Here is a 14,698-nt window from a genome sequence, read left to right on the forward strand (position 1 = left end):
CTAATATCCCAAATAAAGTAATTGAAGTCTTAAAATAAAATCTATGTTATTTCCAATGGCAACACAATACGATGAATAATTTCAAACTACTAATAAGGGTGAATCAGAAACCCAAATCAAATAATAAAAAAATATCAAGCGGGACATTGGATATGAATGAAATTTGTGATTGCCAAATACCTAACACATCCCTATAATCACACAAACATGTATGTAACGTTTTAAGGAAGCTAAAAATCTTCTTGGGATGCCAGAATTCCAGATTAATTTTTGATTTAAACAATATTATTTCCAAATTTGCCAATAATTTTTCCAGCTTTTCCACAAGTATCAATTTCATAATGAAACAACTTTACTAAAAACAGCTTTGAAACATTATTTTCAGAGAAAGGGCTAACTTAACGCAAACAACCTTATATGGTAAAAAAAAAAAAAATTACATTTGTGTATAGACATCTACTTAGAGAATAAATACAAGTCTTCTTCCATCAAAACTCATCTTAATAGCTGAACTTTTCCTATTCCGCCTAACAGAAAAAAAATAGTATCACATCCTCCAAGCAAAGGCGGTCAGGATGGATGACACCAGACATTGTCAACGGTGGGAGCAATGTATGTGAAAATGTACATGGCACTTCAATAGGCTAACCATTTTCACAGTTTCTCATTACCCTTAATATATTCCTAAAACTAGATAGACCAAATATTATTATCCTTACTCTACATTGCGGGGGGAAAGGTTCAGACAAGTAAATTGACTTGCTTGATGACAGGGCTAGAAAGTTACAGAGCTGGGACTGTAACTCAGTCTTCTGATTCCTAGTCCAACGAGAGTCTACTCTCTATCACGTTCCCTATAATCCACAGCCTGATATCTAGTCAGGCCAACTTAGCTTTTCTTTCCCTATTATCCCCACTGCTCTTAAACTTAATGCATGCTTCAATTAACTATCTTATTGGACCATAACTGTTTCTTTACCAGCCTCTCTTCCCCTTGTACTATAAGCTTCCTGGTGATAGTAATCACATCATTTCATCCTTGTACCCTCAGCACAAGTAAAAGTACTCGTCACAAAGGAAGAGGTTAGTCACCACTTTATGAATGAATAAACTGTAGTTTAAATGCATACAGTATATTCCACTTACTGAGCCTCAGAGTATGTTTCTTTATCAAATGTGCTGACATATTAACAATTAATTACTTATTAACTATTTTCCTTAATCATTTCAGATTCAACTTATTAATTATTCCTTATATAATATTTCAATATTACTGACCATTATCAAGTTTATTTCTAGACCTTACCACTGTTTATATTATATTCTTTGGTCTTTGAGGGAGAACTTTGTAACATTTACTCTAAATTCATTATTCAAGGCTCTCTCATCATCCATTCATACAATGGCTTTTTTTTTTTTTTGAGATGGGGTCTCATTATGCTCCTAGGCTGGTTTCAAACTCCTGGCCTCAAGTGATCCTCCCACCTCAGTGTCTCCAGAGTAGCTAGGATTACAGGTGCATACCACCCCATTCAGCTAATTTTGAAGACTTTCTCTGCACAAGTCCCTAATGACACTGAGAGGAATAGAAGATGGTCCCCACCCATCATGATCTCATCTTCTGGAAAAAAGATAGATTTTTTCCTTCTTGAAGCGTTAAGACCATAAGAAAGCAAGAGTTATGCTCATCTTATCAGCAACTTCCTTTTTAATGGCTCAAATAATCTTCTTATATGTAGTATCATTTGTCAGTGAGTGATAATGAATACAACCGTACAATCGCCTTGCCTCTACAAACATGCATCCAAAAGTTAACTATGGTAGTCCCCCTTTCACCTTCTGCCACTTCAGTTACAAGTGGTCAACCATGGTCTGAAAATATTAAATAGGAAATTTCAGAAATAAACAATTTATGAATTTTAAGTTGTACATTTTTCTGAGTATCATGATAAAATCTCTTGGTGTCCCACTCCATCCCATCTGGAACATGAATCTTCCCTTTGTCCAAAGTATCCATGCAGTACATGCTCCTCATTGTTAGTCACTTAGCAGCCATCTCAGTTATCAGATGACTGTTGTCGTATCATGGCGCTTGTGTTCAACTAACCTTTACTTTACTTAATAATGGCCCCAAAGTGCAAGAATAGTGATGCTGGCATACTGTTACAATTGCTCTATTTTATTATTAGGTATTGTTGTTAATCTTTTACTGTGCCTAATTTAGAAATCAAACTTTGTCATAGGTATGTATGCATAGGAGAAACATAGCATATATAGAGTTCAGTACAATCTGAGGTTTCGGGTATCCACTGGGTGTCTTGGAACATATTCCCCATGAATAAAGGTGGGGGGGGGCTACTGTATTGTTAATTAGAAGGAAGTCTCATAAGATATAGCTACATGTACATACGCACACACACATTCAGAGAGCACTAAGTAAATTAAGAATTGTGTTCCTGAGTCAGCTCAAGCAAGGGTTTATTTATAATATGCTTCAGGTTCATTTTTACTAGAAAGTGTTTCATACAATGACATTAACTATTCTTTGTTAAAATAGTGAAGCCTGTGTTAACTAGATAACCTGAACAGAGAAGTGAATGGGTCAACCACAGGACCATATAGCCAAGAGCTTGAATTTTCCTTGTCCTCTAGGATTTCTTTTAATCCAGTTGATGTTTCAATTGAAATGGCATTATTCCCATTAGCTTTAGGGTGCAGGTAGATTTAAAATACAGGAGTCTTGGCATTAACAATTTAACGTATTCCCCCAAGGATCTGTTTCACATAATGATGTGACAATCCTAGTCTTTCCTGATTTTTATAACTTCACTAACGGCCTTAGTTTTTTAGCAGAAGACTTTCTTTTTATGTTGCCAATGGAAAATATACCATTAATACTTGGAATGGCATCAAAACAGAGAAAACTAAGATAGCTCAAGTTAAACTCTATTAATGTCTATTACATATTCAGAGGGAAAAATTGTTTAAAATTATTTGAATGATTACTCCAGGGAGGTATGTCCTAAATTATTAAGTAGCTTTTAAACAATAAATACACATATGGAATCATTATTAAATTTAAAACTAAAATAGCACTGGCCTCAGGTTAGAGGAGGCAAGGGATAGATTGGTAAAGAGATGCACATACTTAAGCAATAAGTGATTGTCAAAGCTCTAGATTTTTTGTTGGGTGGTGAGGTCAGAGGTATTTGCTATATGAATAAAAATAACTAATTAAAGAACCTGAATGAATAAATAAATAAACATGATTCACTTGCAAATCAATGAAGACAGTAGGCTAAGAACTAAGGGATTATGATTAGTCCAATTTTGTGAATCTGAAGTCCAAAAGAAAAAAGGAAAAATAAAATAGCACAGTCATAAAACTAAGCATGTTGAATGACCAGCAATCATACCCCTTGATATTTACCCAAATGAGTCAAAAACTTATGTAAACAAAGAAAAAAACCCTTAACACAAATGGTTATGGCATAATTGCCAAAACTTAGGGGTCACCAAGACGCCCTTCAATAGGTGAATGGATAAACAAACTGGTACAACTACACAATGGAATATTATTCAGTGATAAATGGAATGAGTTTCCAAGTCACAAGAAGATATGGAACAACCTTAAGTACATACTGCTAGTAAAAGAAGCCAATCTGAGAAGACTACGCAAAACCATAGAGACAGCAAAATGATCAGTGATTACCAGGGACTTGAGGGAAGGGAGGAAGGCATGAATAGGTGGAGCACAGAGGATTTTTAGGGCAGTGAAACTACTCTGCATGATACTCTAATAGTGGATAGATGTCATTCTACATTTGTTAAAACCCACAGAAGTACACAACACAAAGAGGAAATCCTAATTTAAACTATGGACTTTAGCTAATAATAATGTATCAATATTGGTTCTTCAGTCATAACAAATGTACCATGCTAATGCAAGATGTTAGTTGGGGGAGAAGGAGGAGGTGAGGGTATACATGGGAACTCCCTTTACTTTCCACTCAATTTTTTCTGTAAATGTAAACTCCTCCAAAAAATAGTCTGTTAATTAAAACAATAAAAAAATTTAGCACCAGTCATTTATGAATGGCTAATTAAGCACATGGGTTTATAAAACTAATTTCTCTCTATGAAAATCACTGTATAGTAAATATGATACAAAAGCAAAAGTATAATATGTGGCACATGTTGGTCTACTGGTAATGTTGTCACAATAGCAGCAAAATAAATACAGTCCTCATAAAAATAAAACTGAAGAACCAATAATAACTGCATCTTATTTTACCTTACTTTGCAAGGAGTGAAGGATTTTTTTAAATCACCCCAAAACTTCATAAAATAAACATATGTACATATAAACTTTTATACTGAATTTCTAAGATGCTAGTCTTTCCTGTTTCACATATGAACAGGCAAATAAAATTAGAGGCTTGTTAACATGACAAGACAGCTGCACTTTATTTAAAATGATTAATCAATCAACTGAAAATACATGAGCATGTGATGCTGGTGTTAAGGGAAACTAGGGGCATTTAGTCTCCTCTAGATCTGGTCTTGTGTTTAAAATACAGCAACATATTTTAAATGCATAAGTCAGATGAATAAATGCAAATGCTAAAATATCTTAGGCTAACTAATAACTTCCAACAGGTTTTGCAACCAGCAATTTCCTTGCTCACCTAGGCAACTATGATCCTGCTATATTTATGTGCTTCTCTCCAGTCCTGGCTCTCCACCGTGACATGTTGGCATAAAGTACTAAGAATAATTAATTTGCATCAGGTCAGTTCCACCCACATGGCTTCTCCTCCTTCTATTAAGTTTATGTGGGTTTCACAAAGATTGTGCCAGTAATCAAGAAGAGAGGCATTCAGGTAATTTCTTTTTAAGTCACACCACTGTAACTTTCTATTTGTTTTATCTCATCATCATTGAAACATTTGAAAAGTGCTGAAGAAACCCATCACTAAGAATCACTTGCTCCTCCAACTGCTATCAAGCTGTATCATAAGCTCACAGGTAGGGTCAAAAAAATTAAATTACATAAAATGGAGGGTCCTGTTACCTTGAATTTAATTAAAAACCATGTATTTAAATGTATTTGTACTGTCTCAAAAAAGCTCTCAAACACAGACAGTGGAACTTATTTGAATATATATGACTGTAAAATGAACTAGGAAGGTCTTATTCTGAGAGTCACTTCCTAACCCCTCCTCCCGATTCAAATTATATCTGAATTCATCTTATTCCACAGTGTTTTATCAAAGTTTTACTGTACTGGCCGGGCGCGGTGGCTCACGCCTGTAATCCTAGCACTCTGGGAGGCCGAGGCGGGTGGATCGCTCAAGGTCAGGAGCTCGAGACCAGCCTGAGCAAGAGCGAGATCCCCCCGCCCCCACCGAAGTCCGTGTTTCAAATATGTCCATCCTTCGGGTAGTGCGCATTGCCCTCCTTGTGTATACAACCTAAACATATGTACACCCATAATTTGCTGAAATAAAAAAAAAAAAAAAAGAGCGAGATCCCGTCTCTACTAAAAATAGAAAGAAATTATCTGGACAACTAAAAATATATATAGAGAAAAAATTAGCCGCACATGGTGGCGCATGCCTGTAGTCCCAGCTACTCAGGAGGCTGAGGCAGGAGGATCTCTTGAGCCCGGGAGTTCGAGGTTGCTGTGAGCTAGGCTGACGCCACGGCACTCTAGCCAGGGCAACAGAGCCAGACTCTGTCTCAAAAAATGAATAAATAAAAAGTTTTACTGTGCTTATGATCTTTGACTTAATATACTATTTATAATCTTTGAAAAATGAGTGTTCTTCTCTCACCACCCAAGAAGGAAAAAGGATAAAAATTCTAAACTATTGCTATATAGTAAGTAAATTCATAGAGGGAAATTAAAAGACTAATGGTAAATATTTATAATCCTTTCCTGAATGGTCCATGTTAAAAAGATTCAGTGATTATCAAGTTTGTATTGAGAGACACACCCCACGGTTAAGATTTTCTGGCCATTATGTTTGACAAATATTAAAATAAGCACGTTTCCAATAGATGTACCTAAAAAATTTCTGCAATTTACTTCAGGCAGCTCCAAGAAGGTGTTAAAAACAGAAGTAGTGCACAACTTCATACCCAGCTCCATGATGGGAGCCTGAGACACACCCCACAGACTCCCAGCTGTGCCAATGATAAAAAAAAAATAGTCACATTTAACATTAACAGGCAAGACTAGATCACCAACAAGTTTCTGCTATAAACTGATATATTATCTCCTGCTCACCACACAACCATGAAGAGCCGCAGCATGAGCTGAGGCAACTAGACAAAGTAGATGGACACAATGATTTACACAATGATAAACTTTAAGAGAGTAAAACAAATTACATTATGGTAGACAGCCTGGAAACAACAGAAGCACTGACAACAGTTAAATACATAGTAGCTAAGAATCTGGTGGCTCCTTTCAAACAATGTTTGTGAGACAAAGCAACAAGTCAAAAGAATCAATAGTACTCCATTCTGAAAACAGCAGGTGTAGTCTCGAACTATTAAGAAAAAAAAAAGGGGGGGACTTCCATATTCTGATATGTAAGAACAGTAAGAATAAACCTGAAGAGAGAAAGAGCTCCATCAACATAACCAAATCTTTCTACAGTAAAGATGAGTAACCTACAATATATAGTACTTCTCTGGTTACAAAGAAAGCTGATTATCCATTTCCCCTAATTTTATTTGATTTTTTCGTAACCACACTCCGATGACACTGAAACTTGGCATTCCAATACAAAAGGTCAACAATGAGTTAATTGTAATACTTCCAAATATGTTTTCACTTTCTGCCAAATTGCATAAACTCATAGGCTAAGTGAGATGTTCTCCAAGACAAATGAGAACAACTTAACCTTAAGAAAAGCCCAGCATCAATTTTTCATGAATTAGCCACTGGTGAGTTTTCATTTCATGAGAAGAAAGATTAAATGTCGATCTCACACTTGGTGAACTGCCCCACCTACTGATCCAAATGAAAACAAAAGAAATTCATCACCAACATATTGACAGCTTGTGATTTGTTTCAAGATATACCTTTTTGCCAATATTCTAGTCTGAGAATAAAATATTCCTACTATACCAAGTTAATAGTAGGTCCTGGCATAATCGTTTTACTTACTTCTAACAAATGGGCTAAGTATCTTTTAAAGACATTCCTAGCAACAAAACTATGTAAATATAATTAGCTTAGAATTAAAGAAAGCATAAAGGAACTGATCGATATATAATTTGAGTGTATAAATCCGGAGTTAAAGTACTCTAGGTACAACTATTAATTTTCTTCTACATAGACCACCTGCTAGATAAGAGGCTTTTTAAAAGAGAGATTTTGAGGCAGTATTTGCTTTAATTGAGGCAGAGGTGTTACAAAGCCACCCCACATAGAAAATGCCATGTACTTAAACACGTATTTGCACGCATGTGAGTCACTAAGCATAGATAATAAAGTGAAAAAAAACAGAAAGAAAAAAGTAAGTTTGATATAAGGTCAGTATATTGGATATTTGTGATTATAAGAAGCTTGCTTGGAAGGACTATCAGAAGCCTTAAGAACTTAAAAAACAAAGAAAGAATGAATGCACACAGGAAAAACAATGGAAATTATTAAATTCAGTCACTTTTTATTGTGCATAAATGAAAATAAAAATGAGACCTACCCCAAAATGAAAAACTAGCAGATTTATGGAGGTTAGAGCATTTACACAATAAGAAATGGCATATCTTCAAGAATGCCTTTTTAAAAATAATGTTCATTAAAAATGCTTATTGGTTCACATATAACAGTTGGTATTACAGAATATTTTCAGCTAAACATGGTACATTTTGATGATTCAAAAACACTATTTCTAGCCTAATTTCTTTTCAGTGTAACTTTCATCTTATTTATATAATTTCTAGATTTAAAAATTGCTACTTATCCCCATTCCTCCTGAAATGTTTTTAATGCAATCATCATCCCATCTTTAAAGAGAATGAATTAGACATCTTGTTTTAAAAATAAAATCAATTACTTTGAGGACAGATTTATCAAATATATCAAAAAATAAAATAAAGTCTCAAAGTTGGATTTGTTTCTAATTCATAACCACACTTCAAGTCTATATAAAATAAATCAGAATAACAAGAATCACTCACATATAGTAACATTTACTATGGACCAGGCCACTATTCGTTCATGAAAACCCTATGAGGTAACATAATTGTCTCTCCTATTTAATAGAGAAGGAAATTGAAATTTAAGAGGTTAGGTAACTTGTCCAAGGTCACTTAGCTAGTAAGTGGCAGTGCCAAGGTCCAAACCAAGCCTTCTGACACTAGAGTTCATTGCCTTTAAGAGCCATACTGGAGCTTCAGAATCTCCTACCCACTGTGAGAAAAGCTGATGGTCTCTTACAAGTAGTTTTTAACTGACAAATGTCTGTAACTAGTTCTCAGAAGAGTAAAAGCTGTGGAATTTATCTGGTCAAGGTGGACAATCAGGATTTATGATGGCATCAGAAGAAAAAGACAAAAATAGGACATTTCATGAGGTAAAGTAGAAAATAAGTGCAGGGAGAACCAGAGGCAAAAAAAGTACACACTGTAAGCATTAACTCCAGAAATCTGAAACAAAAAGCAAATTTTACAAAATGAAAATAAAATCACTTTAAGGAACAAAGCCAAGAGACAAATTGCACTTCATTTTTAAGCCCCAACAACCTGGTTCTCAGATATACCACTTGACTGAAATTGCTAGTTTTGCCTGTAAATTTCCCCTGAATTCACTTCCATTCTCCTTCATCCTGAATTATTACTTAACCTTAAATGCTGATCACCATCCCCACTTTTCTACCTCTTTTTCTTCCTTTTACCATTAACCTTGGCTACTTCCTGTGGTTCAATACCATAGTTCTGGTTCCTCTCTCCTCACTGACAATCACTTAGAAAGCTTGCCTTTCCACATTTATTATATGTTTTCAGTTGCTTAAAATTCATCACTCATTATACACCCCACTGTGTCATGAAAGTAAGTATGGTAAAAATGGAAATAATATACTGCATCGCAAAGACGCCCTTTCCTATTTCTCCATCATCAGAGCCATTCTCTACTTTCCTGGACTTATCAATCAGTCGATTCTTTGGCTCCCACTGTCAATGCTCACTGATTCTGACTCCTTCCCTTCTATGTCCACAGCTATCACAGTTTCCAAGCTTTTATTCCTTGCCCTTTGGTTGTTAAAACAGGCATATAACTCCTGCCCCTGCCCCAAATTTCTCCCACTCCGGTGTCTATGTCCAGATGCCAGATCTGTTCATCTCAAACATCCACCTGCAAGATCCTCCAAAGTTCCCTAATGCCACTCAGATATAATCTCATTTCCAGAATTTATTTTTGAAGAACCATTTGAACATGGAAATCACCAGAGAAGTAGTAGCCTTGGACCTTGTTGAATAAGTAAGAATTCACTGCAGAAAGTAGTTTGAAAGAACAGGATGATGCCTTCAGAAGCCTCCTTAGGAAACCACTGGAATTTTTTTAACAAAGTTTCTGAGAGCTGAGCATTGCTGTTATGTGGGCATCTTTGCAAGGAAAAAGAAGTGGTCATGGACTAAACACAGAGAAAACCAAAGGGACTGAAGAAATAACTCCCTCCCCCTCTTTTTCTTCATGTGTTCATTGAGCAGAAAATAGTCATGGAGAAAAGGGGGTGGACAGCTGCTCTGTTCTTGCTTGTCAGTTTTTAGTTGGAGAGAAATGCACAGAGAGAATACCAAAAGAAGCTCATGGTCCCAGTCTGCTGTCATTTAATAGTTTTTGTGTCTGCTTTTTATAGGTATTTTGTCTTCTCCCTTGTTGTCAGCTGTCACTTCGTGTGGTTGTCAGTGTGCCTGCCATTACCTCAGTAGTCAGGGCCTAAGTGCTAGCATTAAAGAAATTAGAGGCTGTAACACCTTTGTTTCTAAGTTACTGAATTAGCTTGGATGCCTGAAGCTTCTAACATCAGCAAGCAAACAAGAGCAATAGCAAAGAAGAGACTTAGCTGAGTTCAGAGGGGCAGCAAGATTACCTGTGGCTTCCAGTTGGGTTGAGAGATGAAATATACAAAGGAAAAAAATAAGAAAAGGAATGTGAAGGAAACTTCAGACTTAGATTCTGCTATGTGAACTTGGACAAATGGTTTAATTTCACTGTTTGTTCTTAGCTATAAAATTGTTGAGTAAAACCTATTCTCCAAAGTTGTGATGAAGACTCACCTAGCATAGTTCCTTTGCTAGGGTAGACATTCAATAAATGTTAAGTTTTCTACAATCCCACATCCCAATAAAGAAATATGTGCAGTTAACTATTCAAAACACTCAAGGTCTTGATGTTTTAAGTTGTTTACTTTTAAAGGCACAGAGGTGAGGAGTTTACAAAAACCATATTGGATGGGAGTGTATGATTTAGTCAGTTTGGATTAGAAAATGCACATTGAGGAATAGTGAGAAATGCGTTTAAGGGAGTGGCAAGTAGAAATGAGGATGGGAGAACTGTTCAAATGTTACATAAGATGTCTTATTGTATGAAAATTACATGTGGACAAAGGACGTGGAGTCAGACTGACCAGGCTCAAGGCTCAGTTCTGTTATTTCCATGAGAGCTTAGGGAAGTTATTTAACCACCTGGAATTTCATCTTTTTTTCCCTTTAATTATGCTTCAATAATAGTATCTACTTCAGAGGGTTGTGAAGATTAAATGAGAGAATGCATGTAACATGTTTAGCACAGTGGCTAGGACAGAGTAACATTTTGATATTAATAAATGTTAGCGGCTAATATTATCATTGAGGTCATTCCCCTCAGGAACTTCTTTCAGCCCTGTATGACAAACAACTATATGACTGTCGGCCCTATAAAGCTTTCCCAAATGAGGCACAGTTAGCAATACTATCTCCCTGTGCTCCTGTAGAATCTTAACCCACACTATTGCTACACAAATGAGTGGTGGTTAACTGTTTTAATGTCCATCTCCCACACTACGAGAAGTATTCCTTCTAAGCAGGAACCACCTTATTCCCTCTGCCTGGAATACCCTTTACTATCTTCTCTAATTGGCACATTCCTCTTCATTCTCCAGAAACAAAATTACTTCCACTGTGAGACCTTCTCAACTGTTATCTTAACAGGCAAAGTTAAGATTCCCAGGGGAGTCTTTTCACACCCCAGCAATAGTACTTACCACACTATATCTGTTCATCTATATGCCCAGCTCTCTAACTGGACTGTGAACTCTTCCAGGTCAGGAATCCCATTTTATTCATAGCTTTAGCCCCAGCCCAAACAGAATATATGGCAGATACTAAAAAAACTGTTTATTTATATGAATGAGTAATGAATAAATGAAGCAAGCAAGGACTAAAAAATACATAATGTACTTGATAAATGGAATTTGAAGGATTATGAAGTAACTAGGCTTCGGGTTACCATTTATGAATTGTTGTGACTACTATAATTATTACAGAGAATATTTTGAAAGAAATTCACATCTTCGTGGGTTTAGTTTGAAGGATCACACGAAAGTATATAGGTAGGTAGATATGTGAAGTTAGAACAAATAAGAGTTTGCTTCTTGTCTTGAGTTTTTAATAAAGCAGAACCACAAGGAGTGCAATGCACACTACCCGAAGGATGGACATATTTGAAACACGGACTTGGGGGGGGTAACCAAGGGCAACACATGTAACCTAAACATCTGTACCCCCATAATATGCTGAAATAAAAAAAACAAAAAAAAATAAAGCAGAACCATTTGACAATTTCAGCATGATCATATATAATATTACATGGGAGTAAATTTTAAAAAGAGATAAAGATTTAAATTATTTCCTCCTTGAGTACAGGCTGTAATTTTCCTCTAAGGACACATTTGTGTAGAAAAGTACAAAAGAAAAAGAGAGAAAATAGGGAAAAGGCTGGAAATGGGAAACCAAGGGGAAAGGAAAATGCAGAAACAAAGATAAAGACAGGAAAGGGGTGTGGTTTACACTCGAAAACTACAATGGGAAAGATCTATATGTCATCTTAAATCACACTACAGCGTTACCTGGCTTTTACCTAAGACTGTTCAGTATGACAATTTTTTACAAGTACTAAATTTATTTCATAACAATGAAAATAATGTCCTAAAACTTCATATAATATTTTCCTTTAAGAAAATCACTCTCTGCCTACTTCTTGGTAATTCTGGATCAAACAAAATGAAATAAGAATTCAAAATGTTAAGAAAACTTAGAACATGATTCATTTTTCCCCATGTCATAATTAATATACTGAAAAGTGATCAGTCTGATACAGTGAGTTAAAATAATAAGGAAAAGGGAAGCATATTTAGAGCTTGCCCTAATAATTAGCAATTAAAGTCTTCTATGGAATCAATATGGTCTTGCTTTAGGAAATGTCAATTTTATCTAATGCTTTATTAACATTAGCTGTTCCAACAAGTGTAGATGAAACTGAGACTTTGCATTTGTATGATATTTTGATCATACTTGTTACAGCCTGTAGAGGGGTAGGCCACATGATACTGATGCAGATGTATATGTATTCACTACAAATTATTGCTTCCTTCACTGGAAAGTAAAGATAATGAATAAAACTTTTAATAATGTATTCAAGCTTAGATATATAAAAACATATAATGCTTAAATATACAGAGTTAATCCAATGTGCAAATGAGTAGTTAAGACTATAGATACATGGATTAGATTTGACCTACTGAGTGACAACAGACTCTCAGCCAGGGAGACTAATACACATTTGTGGATTAAAGACTGAATTATCAAGACAGTAATTTGTCCATCAGCCTTTTTTTAATAACAGAAAAGCTAATTATATCTATGTATTATTTCTCTCTCTGATCTTGGAATGTTCACTCTGATTTTAAGGGAAAAAACTAAACTTGCATAAAATACTAAAGCAAATTTGAAAAATCGACATTCTTTCAAATGCACAGCCACTTAAATATTAATATATTTCTCAATAGGACTACCTCTGCCCAGCAAGGTGGGAAAAATTCAAGGCTACAGATACAGTCTATGATGCCAAAAGTTTTTAGAACCATCTTCTATTATTCAGAATTAAAAGCAAAAAAATAGACAAAAGGAGAGTTGAACACTGATATACTACATGTTAATAATAAATACATTTTGCTTGGCGTTTTAAAGGAACCATAAATCTCCCAAACTCCTGCAGTTACCTAGTTTTGTATTATGTAAGCTAATTTAAAATAAATTTGCATAGTCCGAGTATTTCCCCATGAGGAAGTTAGTCAGGAAATAGCTTGAACTAAACACCCAATGGTGTTGTGAAGGGAACAAAATAGATGGCCTGTTTCCTACCCTAAAGAAGCTAGAAACAGGCTGAGGACACAAAAGAGAACATTTAAAAGTAACTCAAGGGCATCTAGAAAGCAAAAGGAACATGTTAAAAGAATGCATATTAAGAAAATGAAAGGCTCCATTCAGGCACAGTTAACTCTCCTCAGTATTCTCAAAGCTGGTACCAGTAATAATCAGAAGTAAACATGATTGTAAAGGAAGTAAGCACAGTGATTAGTTGAGTCAGAGGTATCATATATTTCATTTGGAGAAGTGGTACATGACAGGCACACAAACAGAGTATGTAACTCATATGCATAAGTGAGCACAACCAAATTGGCCTGGATGAAGCAAGGGTCCAGTTCAAACACACTGAACACTGAGTTTCAAAGCAATGGGGGTTAGATGGTGAATGGATAGATAACAATTGCAGGTGACAACAGTAACATGTGAGGAATTATTAATTTTTACTTTCATAATCAATAGTGCTACAGGCATTTTTTCATTTAAAGCAAATATAATTTTATAGAACTCATAAAGTAGGCATATATTTTAAATATTTTATGGAAACTCATGTTTATGGAAACTTGAATCACTAAGAATCAAGAGACATAAATCAATAGTATTCAGCTGAAAGTTACAGGATTAAATGAATCTTGAAACTTTCTGTCATCTCTGTTTACTGAAAGTAGAGGAAATTTCAATTTTACAATAGACCTTTATTTTGAAAGTAGACAATTTAGAACTATTACATTCCACCTTTACTTTGAAAGTGGACAATTTGAAAATATTACATTCCTATCACTGATTTCTTTTTTAGCCTATGTCTTATACTCACAATGGTTAAAGCCAATACCAGAGTCTTTTTCTTCTTTGTCATTAATCTTATCCGCCTCTATTCTCAAGTGTGACTTTTATCCCATCTTAAGTGTACATATATACAGTTTCATAACAGACATCAACAAAAAGATAATTTCATAAACTGAAGTTCAGACTTCACCTTTTTTTCCTGGGAAAAGCAGAACAACTGATACATGTACTAATATTTTATACATTTACTACATGGTCCTTACCCTGAAGAAACTAATTATTCAGAAATGGAAGAAAAACACATAGACAAATTCATTATTCAAAAATGGAAGAAAAACACATAGATAAACTTAAGACAAACACATAAACTACTTGTACTATGAAGAACAAGTAGTACCAAACAAGCCATCAGAAAAGTTATATCCAAAATTTGACTCTTAATTACTAATATTATAACCATAAGCAGATAAATTTCTGGCCCACGGTTTCT

The 14,698-nt window shown here is 35.1% G+C and overlaps 1 protein-coding gene across 1 annotated transcript in view; it reads right to left on the reverse strand.

The window, feature by feature from the left end:
• DIAPH2 (diaphanous-related formin 2) overlaps positions 1-14,698 on the reverse strand; it is a 914,924-nt gene that overhangs the window by 561,597 nt on the left and 338,629 nt on the right. The gene's annotated exons all lie outside the window — the stretch shown is intronic.

The sequence above is a fragment of the Propithecus coquereli genome, unplaced genomic scaffold (genome assembly GCF_000956105.1).
Source record: "Propithecus coquereli isolate 6110/MARCELLA unplaced genomic scaffold, Pcoq_1.0 Scaffold31, whole genome shotgun sequence".
Taxonomy (NCBI): Eukaryota; Metazoa; Chordata; class Mammalia; order Primates; family Indriidae; genus Propithecus; species Propithecus coquereli.